Source organism: Hylobates moloch, unplaced genomic scaffold (assembly GCF_009828535.3).
Source record: "Hylobates moloch isolate HMO894 unplaced genomic scaffold, HMol_V3 SCAFFOLD_21, whole genome shotgun sequence".
Classification (NCBI taxonomy): Eukaryota; Metazoa; Chordata; class Mammalia; order Primates; family Hylobatidae; genus Hylobates; species Hylobates moloch.
In genome coordinates, this window is record NW_026652296.1 from 26,785,410 (window position 1) to 26,795,864 (window position 10,455).

At 45.8% G+C, this 10,455-nt stretch overlaps 1 pseudogene; it reads left to right on the top strand.

Annotated features, from left to right (window-relative positions):
• The first annotated feature begins 961 nt into the window (after positions 1-961).
• On the top strand, positions 962-2,099 carry LOC116460971 (tropomyosin alpha-3 chain-like; annotated as a pseudogene).
• The last annotated feature ends 8,356 nt before the right edge of the window (positions 2,100-10,455 follow it).

Here is a 10,455-nt window from a genome sequence, read left to right on the forward strand (position 1 = left end):
TTCCACTTACATAAAGCTCAAAGGCAAGCAAAACTCATCTATGATAGAAAACAAATAGAAATTAGATAGTGGCTACCTTTGGGAAGAAGAGGCATGAGGGAGCTTTCTGGGGTGTCTGGGAACCTTCTATGTCCAGATATGGGGAATGGTTACAAGCACACATATGTAAAAAGTCATAGAGGCCAGGTGAGGTGGCTCACGCCTATAATCCCAGCACTTTGGGAGGCCGAGGCAGGTGGATCACCTGAAGTCAGGAGTTCGAAACCAGCCTGACAACATGGTGAAACTCCATCTCTACTAAATACAAAAAATTAGCCGGGCGTGGTGGCACATGCTTGTAATTCCAGCTACTTGGGAGGCTGAGGCAGGATGATCACTTGAGCCTGGGAGGCAGAGGTTGCAGTGAGCCGAGATTGCACCATTGCACCCCAGCCTGGGCAACAGAATCAAAACTCTCAAAAAAAAAAAAAAAAAAAATATTGAGCTATACACTTAATATTATACTTCAATTAAACACACATTTTAGTGAGATCCAATACATTTTAAAAATAATAAATAGCTAAGATAATTTCACATGTTGATGAAAGATATGAAGAAAATAAAACCAGGCCACAGGATGGGGAGCAAAGACCCTTCTGCAGAGATAGCTTTGAGATGCCACCTTTTCCGAAGGTGGCCCATGGGAAAACCTGAGGAATAAGCATTCCAGATAAGGAAGCTGCAAAGCCACCAGCTGCAAGGTGGGGCATCTGGGCACGTCTGAGCAACAGCACGGAGACCAGGATAGCTGGAGTGGGAAAGTAGAAGAGGCCAGGGGGACTGTCAGGAGCTGGCCAACCCTATGGGCCACATAAGGATTCGGGTTTTATTCTAAGCATGATATGAGCTATTGGAAAGTGGAAGCAAAGAAATGGCATGACCCAACTGACCTGATTTTTTAAAACTGAGGCTACCTATTGGAATGTGGCGGGGGGGAACTGACAGTAGGAGAAATGGCTGCAGTGCTGAGTGGAGAGGCAGGACCTGGAGCACAAGCAGGCGCTGGGTGGGCACCGTGGCTGGGATCGCCATCATCAAGGCAGTGAAGCGCAAGAGCCAGGTTCAGCAGCAGCAGGCAGATGATGCAGAGGAGAGAGCTAAGCGCCTCCAGTGGGGAGTAGAGGGAGCAAGGCGGGCCTAGAACAGGCTGAGGCCAAGGTGGCCTCCTTGAACCATAGGATCCAGCTGGTTGAAAAGGAGCTGGACCGTGTTCAGGCGTGCCTGGCCACTGCTCTGCAAAAGCCGGAAAAAGTGGTAAGAGCTGCTGATTGAGAGTGGGAGAGGCAGGAGGGTTATTGAAAATCGAGCCTTAAAAGATGAAGAAAAGGCTGGGTGCGGTGGCTCACGCCTGTAATCCTAGCACTTTGGGAGGCCAAAGTGGGTGGATCATCTGAGGTCAGGAGTTCAAGACCAGCCTGGCCAACACGGTAAAACTCTACTAAAAATAAAAAATTAGCCGGGTATGGTGGTGTGCACCTGTAATCCCAGCTACCCGGGAGGCTGAGGCAGGAGAATCACTTGAACCCAGGAGGCAGAGGTTGCAGTGAGCTGAGATCATGCCACTGCACTCCAGCCTGGGTGACAGAGGGAGACTCTGTCTCAAAAAAAAAAAAAAAAAAGATGAAGAAAAGATGAAACTCCAGGAAATCCAACCCAAAGAAGCTAAGCACATTACAGAAAATAGGTAGGAAGCATGAAGATGGGGCTCGGCTCATAAGTTGGTGGTTGTTGAAGGAAACTTGGGACGCAGAGAGGAACAAGCTGAGCTGGGAGAGTCCTGTGGCTGAGAGACGGATGAGCAGATCAGATCGACAGACCAGAACCTGAAGTGGCTGAGTGCTGCCGAAGAAAAGGACTCTCAAAAAGAAGACAGATATGAGGAAGGAACCGAGATTCTTACTGATAAACGCAAGGAGGCAGAGACCCGGGCTGAGTTTGCTGAGAGATCAGTAGCCAGGCTGGAAGAGACAACTGATGACTTGGAAGATAAACTGAAATGCACCAAGGAGGAGCACCTCTGTACACAAAGGATGCTGGACCAGACCTGCTTGACTGAATGAGATGCAGAGCACCCCAGTCCCACCTTGCCACTGCTCCTCCCTCTGACCCCAACTCCACCTAGGCCAGCCTGCCCAAAGCGGCCCTTTAACTGAGGGCTGATCTTTAACTGGAAGGCTGCTTTCTCCATTCACCGCCCCCACCTCCCCCATGAGTCTTTTTTGCCAAACTGTCTCTGCCTCTTCCCAGAGATTCCAGCTGCGCTAGAGGCTGAGCGCCTTTGGGAACAACATTTAAGCGAATGTGAGTGCAACACATAATGTCTTCAAAAGCATGTTGTGTTGTATACATTTCTTAATTACCTTTTGTTGTTTTGTAGCAACCATTTGTAAAACATTCCAAATAGTTCCACAGCTCTGAAGCAGCAATCTAATCCCCTTCTCCCTTTTGGAAGGTGACTGTTTAGCTTACTGTATATTGCTTTCTCTAGAGAAGAGGGAAAAAGGTATGAGCCTGCCTTACTGAGAACCAAACAGAGCCCAGGGAAAGACTCCACTCTGGGAAATCATAGCTTTGAACAAAGTACCAGCCAAACCAGAAAGGTGATTCCAGGAGTTAGCCCAAAAACAACAGCAACAAAAAATGTGCTGTTCAGGTTTTCAGCTTTAAGATATCTTCGGACAAAGTTATTTTTACTTTTTTTTTTTTTTTTTCATTAGAAGTCACCAAATTAAGCCAGGCACAGTGCCTCACGCCTATAATCCCAGCACTTTGGGAGGCTGAGGCAGGCGGATCACTTGAGGTCAGGAGTTCAAGACCAGCCTGGCCAACATGGTGAAACCCTGTCTCTACCAAAAATACAAAAATTAGCCAGGCATGGTGGTGTGTGTCCATAGTCCCAGCTATTTGGGAGGCTGAGGCAGGAGAATCGCTTGAACCTGGGAGGCGGAGGTTGCAGTGAGCCAAGATCGTGCCACTGCACTTCAGCCTGGGCGACAGAGCAAGACTCCATCTGGGACAAAAAAAAAAAAAGAAGTGACCAAATTAAGATGGTGAGACGTCTGAGACCAAATTTTTGTCCCATCTCCACCCCATTCCCAGCCGCTTACAGAGTGGATCGTGTGCCCCTTACATTGAGGTGACCACTTGATTGCTCTCCTGTCTCCTTGAAAGAAAGAAGATAATGTTTTTGCCACTGATTTAGCCACATGAAACTCATCTCATTACCCTTTTCTGGGTTTGAAGCTGCTGTCTCTAAAAGTGCCATCTCACTGTGCTTTGTACCAGTCAGTGAGAAATCTTGAATAGCTTGGGTACAAAACTTTTTAAATGTATTATTTTGAAACTTTGCTTCTTTGGGTTTCTGGCGCCCTGGCTACCCCCTCTGGCTGTGATTGCTCTCTACAGTCTGTGGACTGGCAGGTTGCTGATCTTTTAAAGTTTCTTTCCCTACCTAATCCCCACTTTTTGGTAAAGTTTCTAGGAGGTCTCTCAGGCGTACAAACTGCAGCTTATTGACTTACAATGTACTCTCCTTTGATGCCTCTTTGACGACAACTGGGAGAAAGAGAAATCAATAGTGCAACTGTTTTGAGACTGAAGACTGATGAGTGTCTTTTTGAAATAAAGAATCAGGCCACGCATGGTCGCTCATGCCTGTAATCTCTGCACTTTAGGAGGCCAAAGCAGGTGGATCACTTGAGGCCAGGAGTTTGAGACCAGCCTGGCCAACATGGTGAAACCCCATCTCTACTAAACAAAATACAAAGAAATTGGCCAGGCATGGTGGCACATACCTGTAATCCCAGCTACTCAGGGGGCTGAGGCAGGAGAATTGCTTAAACCCGGGAGGCGGAGGTTACAGTGAGCCAAGATTGCACCACTGCACTCCAGCCTGGGCGATAGAGCAAGACCCTGTCCCAAAAAAAAAAAAAAAAAAAAAAAAGCAAGAAAGAAATTAAGAACAAGTCCCTCCAAAAAAAGACCCAAACAAACAAACAAATAAACCCTGACTGTACAGCACTGGTGAGGATGCCAAGCAATAAGAACCTCACACATTGCTGGTGGGAAGGCCAAATGGTTCAATTTCTCTGGAAAACACTTTGGCAGTTTCTTACAAAGATAAACATACACTTAAACTACCCAGAAATATCTTTGGCATTTACTCAAGCGAAACAAAAGCCTATGTTGAGCCAAAAACATATGAAAATGTTCATATCAGCTTTAATTATAATCACAAAAAACTGGAAACTCCAAATGTTTTCCGATTGAGGAATGGATAAACTGTAGTCGAGCTGTACAATGGAACCTTATTCAGCAATAAAAAAAAAGGATGTCTACTTAAAGTAAACAGGAGAGAGACCTGCTCTCCAGAACAACTGCTCTCCAGGACAAGCAATTGATACATGCAAGAACTTGGATAAACTTCAACTATATGATGCTACCTAAAACAAAGAGTTTATTTGGGAATAGCAGGAGGGATATGCATGCTATGGTGAACCACAGGCATATCCAAAGTGGTTTCCTTTTAAAGACAAAAGAGAAAGTTCACAAAAGCTGCTTTGAAAGAAGGACCATTGGTTACAGGGGCCTCCTGCAATAGTTGGCATCCACTCACTGGGGAAGGCAGCCATTGTTAGTCAAGTGTTCTTGTGCAAGACACTCATCTGAAATTTTTGAAATTGTTGTGGTTTTCAGAGTCCTTACAATCATTCCAATCATAGGCATATGTGCACGAGAGCCCTTCCTTCATGGCCCGTGGGCTCCATCGTGTTAGGGGTTAACATAAGTGACTCCATTTTGATTCCTGAAAATGTCCACAAGGACAAGCAATGGATACATGCAAAAATGTGGATGAATCTCAAAGGTATTGTGTTACCTAAAAGAAGCCAAAGATACTGTGTGATTTCATTTATATGGCATTCTGGGAAAGGCAAAACTATGGTGATGAAGAACAGATCAGTGGTTGCCAGGGGATCAGGGTGAAGGGAAGGTTTGGTTACAGACGGCCCTGGCCACATGAGAGAATCTGGCTCTGTATCTTGATTGTGACTGTGGTTTCTGATTCTATGCATTTTTCAAGACTCATAGAACTATACACCAAAAAGAGTGCCTCTCGGCTGCATGAGGTGGCTCATGCCTGTAATCCCAACATTTTGGGAGGCTGAGGTGGGAGGATTGGGATCTCTAGAGCCCAGGAGTTCGAGACCAGCCTGGGCAAAATAATGAGAATGCTTCGCTACAAAAAAATAAATTAGTCAGGCATGGTGGTGTGCATCGGTACTCCAGCTACTCAGGAGGCTAAGGTGGAAGCATTGCTTAAGGCTGCAGTGAGCTGTGATCATGCCATTGCACTCCAGCCTGGGCAACAGAGCAAGACCCTGTCTCAAAAAAAGTGACTCTTACTATCTCCAAGTAAGTTTAAAAATAATTTTTAAATGTAAAAAATAAAAAATAGGTTATACTTTCCTATTGAAAATCAGACCACCTGCAAGGCTGGAGCATTGCTGATTTAAGGCATGCAAGGAGGCTGGTCCAGGCCCTCCCAAGCCTGAGCTACAGAAAGTGCTGCACACTCACAGCCTGCTTTTCCTCTGGGCATTACTTTTGCCATAGCCTACTGATCCCTATCACAGGGTGACTGGCTTAGCAGCAAACCCAAAGACAACGATTCCTGGGCAAGTGATTTATTAAGTGCTCCTAGGAGAAACTGGCAGGAGTGGAGGAAGAAGACAGGAAAGAGAAAAAGCCAAGCAAGGGTGCACTAGCAGATAGCGTCCCAGCCTCAGTCTGATCCCACTGGGAGCCGAGGAATGTAAATTACAGCTCAGTTTGCGCCAGGAGGCAAAGGAGCTGGACTCATACTCTTGTATATCTGCCCATCTATGGCCAAGGGCCACCCTGCGGGGAAATAAACTGCACGCACTTCCAGGTCCTTGTGCTGTGCAGCGAGTGGCTCCAGGAGCCTAAGGGCAATCCTCTGAAGAAAAATCTCACATGGAAGCTGTCAGATGAAAACGCCTGGAACCTGGGCACACAGAAATGCTAAGAGGATCCGAGGGCAGCTGAACAGAGCTCCAACAGTGTCCACTCCACCAACTGTGCCTCGTCCGCAGGACATTTACTCCCAAAGCTTCTCCATGGGTCAAACCCAAGGGGCTGGGAAAGGTGGGCCCCGCCCCCAGCTCCTGCAGGAAACAGGAGATCAGGGGCACGAAGTCTTATCAGTAGTTGGATCCAAAGGGATGAAGTGGGAATGAGGTTAGAAGGTCTAAAGTATTTTCTGGAGACAGGCTTGGGGATCCTGGGAGCTTATCCTAACCTAATGCTGACCTCCCGGCCACATGAGGTTGCAGGGAATGGAACAGAGTTAAAGGTGGTAGCATGTGGCTCTTTGCTCCAAACATGAAGGCAGTTAACTTGAGACCATAGCCGCCTGTTTATCTTCTAAAAGCTGCACTCATGGAAAGAGTGTACCCACGGGAGCAGGCAAGAGAAGAAAGCTTGAATCCCACGTACTGGTTCGTGGACTGGTGCCTGTGCCCATGGTCCCCAGCAAGAATGTCCTGAGGTGGCCAATTATCTGTCACAAGGAAGGCTGTCCTTTACTTTGGGATTATCTCTAACCTTTAGTTTTGAGGTGCAAGTTCCCTGTGGTTTCTGAAATGGTGGTGATATTAAATGGGGATCATGTTGTTTGTTTGCTCAATACTATCTTTTTTTGGCAAAACAAAACAATAGCAGCTCTGCCTTGGAACATTAAATATGGGATGAAGGAAATTCAACCACCCGTGGAATACAGAATTGGGTACCTCTGGTGAGACGGGGATGTCAGTTTCTCTGCCTCACCTCAAGCTCTGGATACTGGCGTCCTGGGAACCACATGACCTCCCACAGCCACCATTACAGTTGATGGAGCTAGAGATGGTCACCTGACTAGACCCAGTGAATTCATTGGTTGATCAACAACCAATTAGAGCCAGGCATGGTGGCTCATACCTGTAATCCCAGAACTTTGGGAGGCTGAGGTGGGTGGATCACTTGAGGTCAGGAGTTCAAGACCAGCCTGGCCAACCAGTTGAAACCCTGTCTCTACTAAAAATACAAAAATTATCCAGGTATGGTGGCACGTGCCTATAATCCCAGCTACTCAGGAGGCTGAGGCCAGAGAATCACTTGAACCTGGGAGGCAGAGGTTGCAGTGAGCTGAGATTGAGCCACTGCACTCCAGCCTTGGTGACAGAGTAAGACTCCGTCTCAAAAAACAAACAAACAAAAACAACAACAACAAAAAAAAATTGGATACTCTCAAAAAAAATTTTTTTAAGGTGAGGATTATTCGAGTTGCAAAATCATAGAGACTGGCAGTTCCCCCAAATCCGGTAAGCACACTACTCCCAAATCTGTGTTTTGTACGTTTGTATGCAAACTCAGGGGCTGACACCCTGTGGGACCCTGTGAAGCAGCCTAGCCTGTAGTCTGCAGAGAGAGGCAGGACAGTGACTTCCAGGGGCACTGAAGGGCAGGGCTGGCATTTGTCCCAAAGCCCCCATGAACTGTGTTTTTCTATCTGGGTTTCTTCCTTTCTTTTCTTTTCTGTTTCTTTTCTTTTCTTTTTTTTTTCTGAGACAGGATGTTGCTCTGTCACCCAGGCTGGAGTGCAATGGTGTGATCATAGTTCACTGCAGCCTCGAACTCTTGGGCTCAAGTGATCTTCTCGCCTCAGCCTCTCGAGTAGCAGAGAGTACAGTCACACACCACCACACCCAGCTAATTTTTTTTAAACAATTTTTTTATAGAGACAGGGTCTTGCTATGTTGCCCAGGCTGGTCTTGAACTCCTGGCTGCAAGTAATCCTCCTGCCTCAGCCTTCCAAGGTGCTGAGATTATAGGCATGATTCACCATGTCTGGCTCCATCCTGGTTTCTGTGACCTTGGTAAGCCCCTTCATTTTAACCACTGAGTGGGAACCTGTCCCTTGCAACAAGAAAACAAAACAAACCAGCCTAACCAAATTCATCCTAAAGGAAACCGGAGGTGTGAAGATTGTTGAAACACCCAAAATATTTTCAGTGAAAATGTAGGATTTTGCTAACTTAAGAAAAACAAATTTGGCTGGGCGTGGTGGCTCACACCTGTAATCCCAGTACTTTGGGAGGCCAAGGTGGGCAGCACACCTGAGATCGGGAGTTCAAGACCAGCCTGGCCAACATGGTGAAACCCCGTCACTACTAAAAATACAAAAATTAGCCAGGCATGGTGGTGGGCACCTGTAATCCCAGCTACTTGGGAGGTTGAGGCACGAGAATTGCTTGAACCCGGGAGGTGAAGTTGCAGCAAGCCGAGATCACGCCACTGCACTCCAGCCTAGGCGACAGAGCCAGACTCTGTCTCAAAAAAATAAATAAATAAAAACAAATTCACCGACTGGTTTGGCATGTGTTTCCTCTGGGCTCAGTTCCCAAGACCATTCTCTGAAGGTCTGGGCTCTGGATGCTCATCTCCCAGCAGCAAAGTCAGGTGGTTCCTCTATAAAGAGAACCCAGAGCTAATTCAACTTGAAACCAATTATAAATGCCGAGGCCTTGGGATATAGTAGTCAAACAATGTAGGTTCTAATTCCAGATCAGACTAGCTGTGTTACCTTGGGAAAGTTGCTTTACGTCTCTGAGCCTCAGCTTTCTCATCCATAAATGGGACTGACAATCAATCTCCTTCTCAGGGTTGTTATAAGAAGGCTGAAATGAATCTAGCTTAGGCTTTCATTTAATTGCTTAAAAATTATTTGTTCCTGTTCTGGTCCCCACACTTTAGGAAGGACATGAAAGAATGAAAGCTTTTTCCATGGGTGATGAGGCTGGTGGGGGCACCCAAAACTATTTCGTGCATAATTGATTTACTATTTGGGTAAAGAAAAAAGAAGATCCACAGAGATCCTTCCCTCAAAATGTATACAAAAATAAACTCCAGATGGAATCCAGTTAAATGTAAGCAAACATTTAAAACCTAGAAGAAAATAGAAACAGATATTCATCAAGTTGGGGAAGACTTCCTAAATTCCAAAGCAATGGAGAAAGCATGGTGCAGTGACTCACACCTGTAATCCCAGCACTTTGGGAGGCCAAGGCAGGCAGATCACTTGAGTCCAGGAGTTCGAGACCAGCCTGAGCAACATGGCAAAACCCTGTCTCTACCAAAAATACAAAAAATCAGCCAGGCATGGTGCTATGTACCTGTAGTCCTAGCTACTCAGGAGGCTGAGGTGGGAGAATCGCCTGAGCTCAGGAAGTTGAGGCTGCAGTGATCTGTGAATGCACCACTGTCCTCCAGCCTCCGCAACGGGAGTGAGATCCTGCCTAAAAAAAAAAAAAAAGCAAAGGAGAAAAAAGAATCACAAGATAAAAGACTGATAGACTTGGCTCATGAAATTTAAATGATCTCTACAGAAACTCACAAATGAAACATACAGGCAAACAACAAGTTGAGATAATAGTTGGCTTCCAAAACATCCTTAATATATAGACAGTTCTTACAAATCAACAAGTAACACACCTAGTAAGACCCCTAGCAGATAAAGAGACAAGCAACATTGACATTTTGCACAAGAAGAAATACAAATGACCAATAAATATTAAAGCATTCCATATTAATAAAATTTTAAAAATTTGAAGAAAATGAAAAATGTGTTCATTTTTACCTATCAAATTTGCAAATATTGAAAAACAGTATTTAATGTTGGAAAAAGTACATATAATGGACACTCATACGAGTTTTTTGTTTTTTTTTTTTTGAGACGGAGTCTCACTCTGTTGCCCAGGCTGAAGTGCAGTGGCACAATCTTGGCTCACTGCAAGCTCTGCCTCTTGGGTTCATACCATTCTCCCGCCTCAGCCTCCCGAGTAGCTGGGACTACAGGCGCTCGCCACCGCGCCTGGCTAATTTTTCGTATTTTTTAGTAGAGATGGGGTTTCACCATGTTAGCCAGGATGGTCTCGATCTCTTGACCTCGTGATCCGCCAGCCTCGGCCTCCCAAAGTGCTGGGATTACAGGCATGAGCCACCGCGCCTGGCCCACTCATATGATTTTAGCATGAGTAAAAATTGGTTTTAAGGTAATGAATTGGGCTGGGCGTAGTAACTCACATCTGTAACCCCAGCACTTTGGGAGGCCAGGAGTTTGAGAACAGCCTGGTCGACATAGTGAAACTCTACCTCTACAAAAACTAAAACAAATTAGCCAGGCATAGGGGCACACCCCTGTTGTCCTAGCTGTTCAGGAGGCTGAAGTAGGAGGATTGCTTGAGCCCTCGAAGTGGAGGCTATAGTAAGCTGTAATGGAGCCACTGCACTCTAGCCTGGGCAACAGTGTGAGACCCCATCATAAAAATTTTTAAATAATAATTTAAAAACAAATTTAAT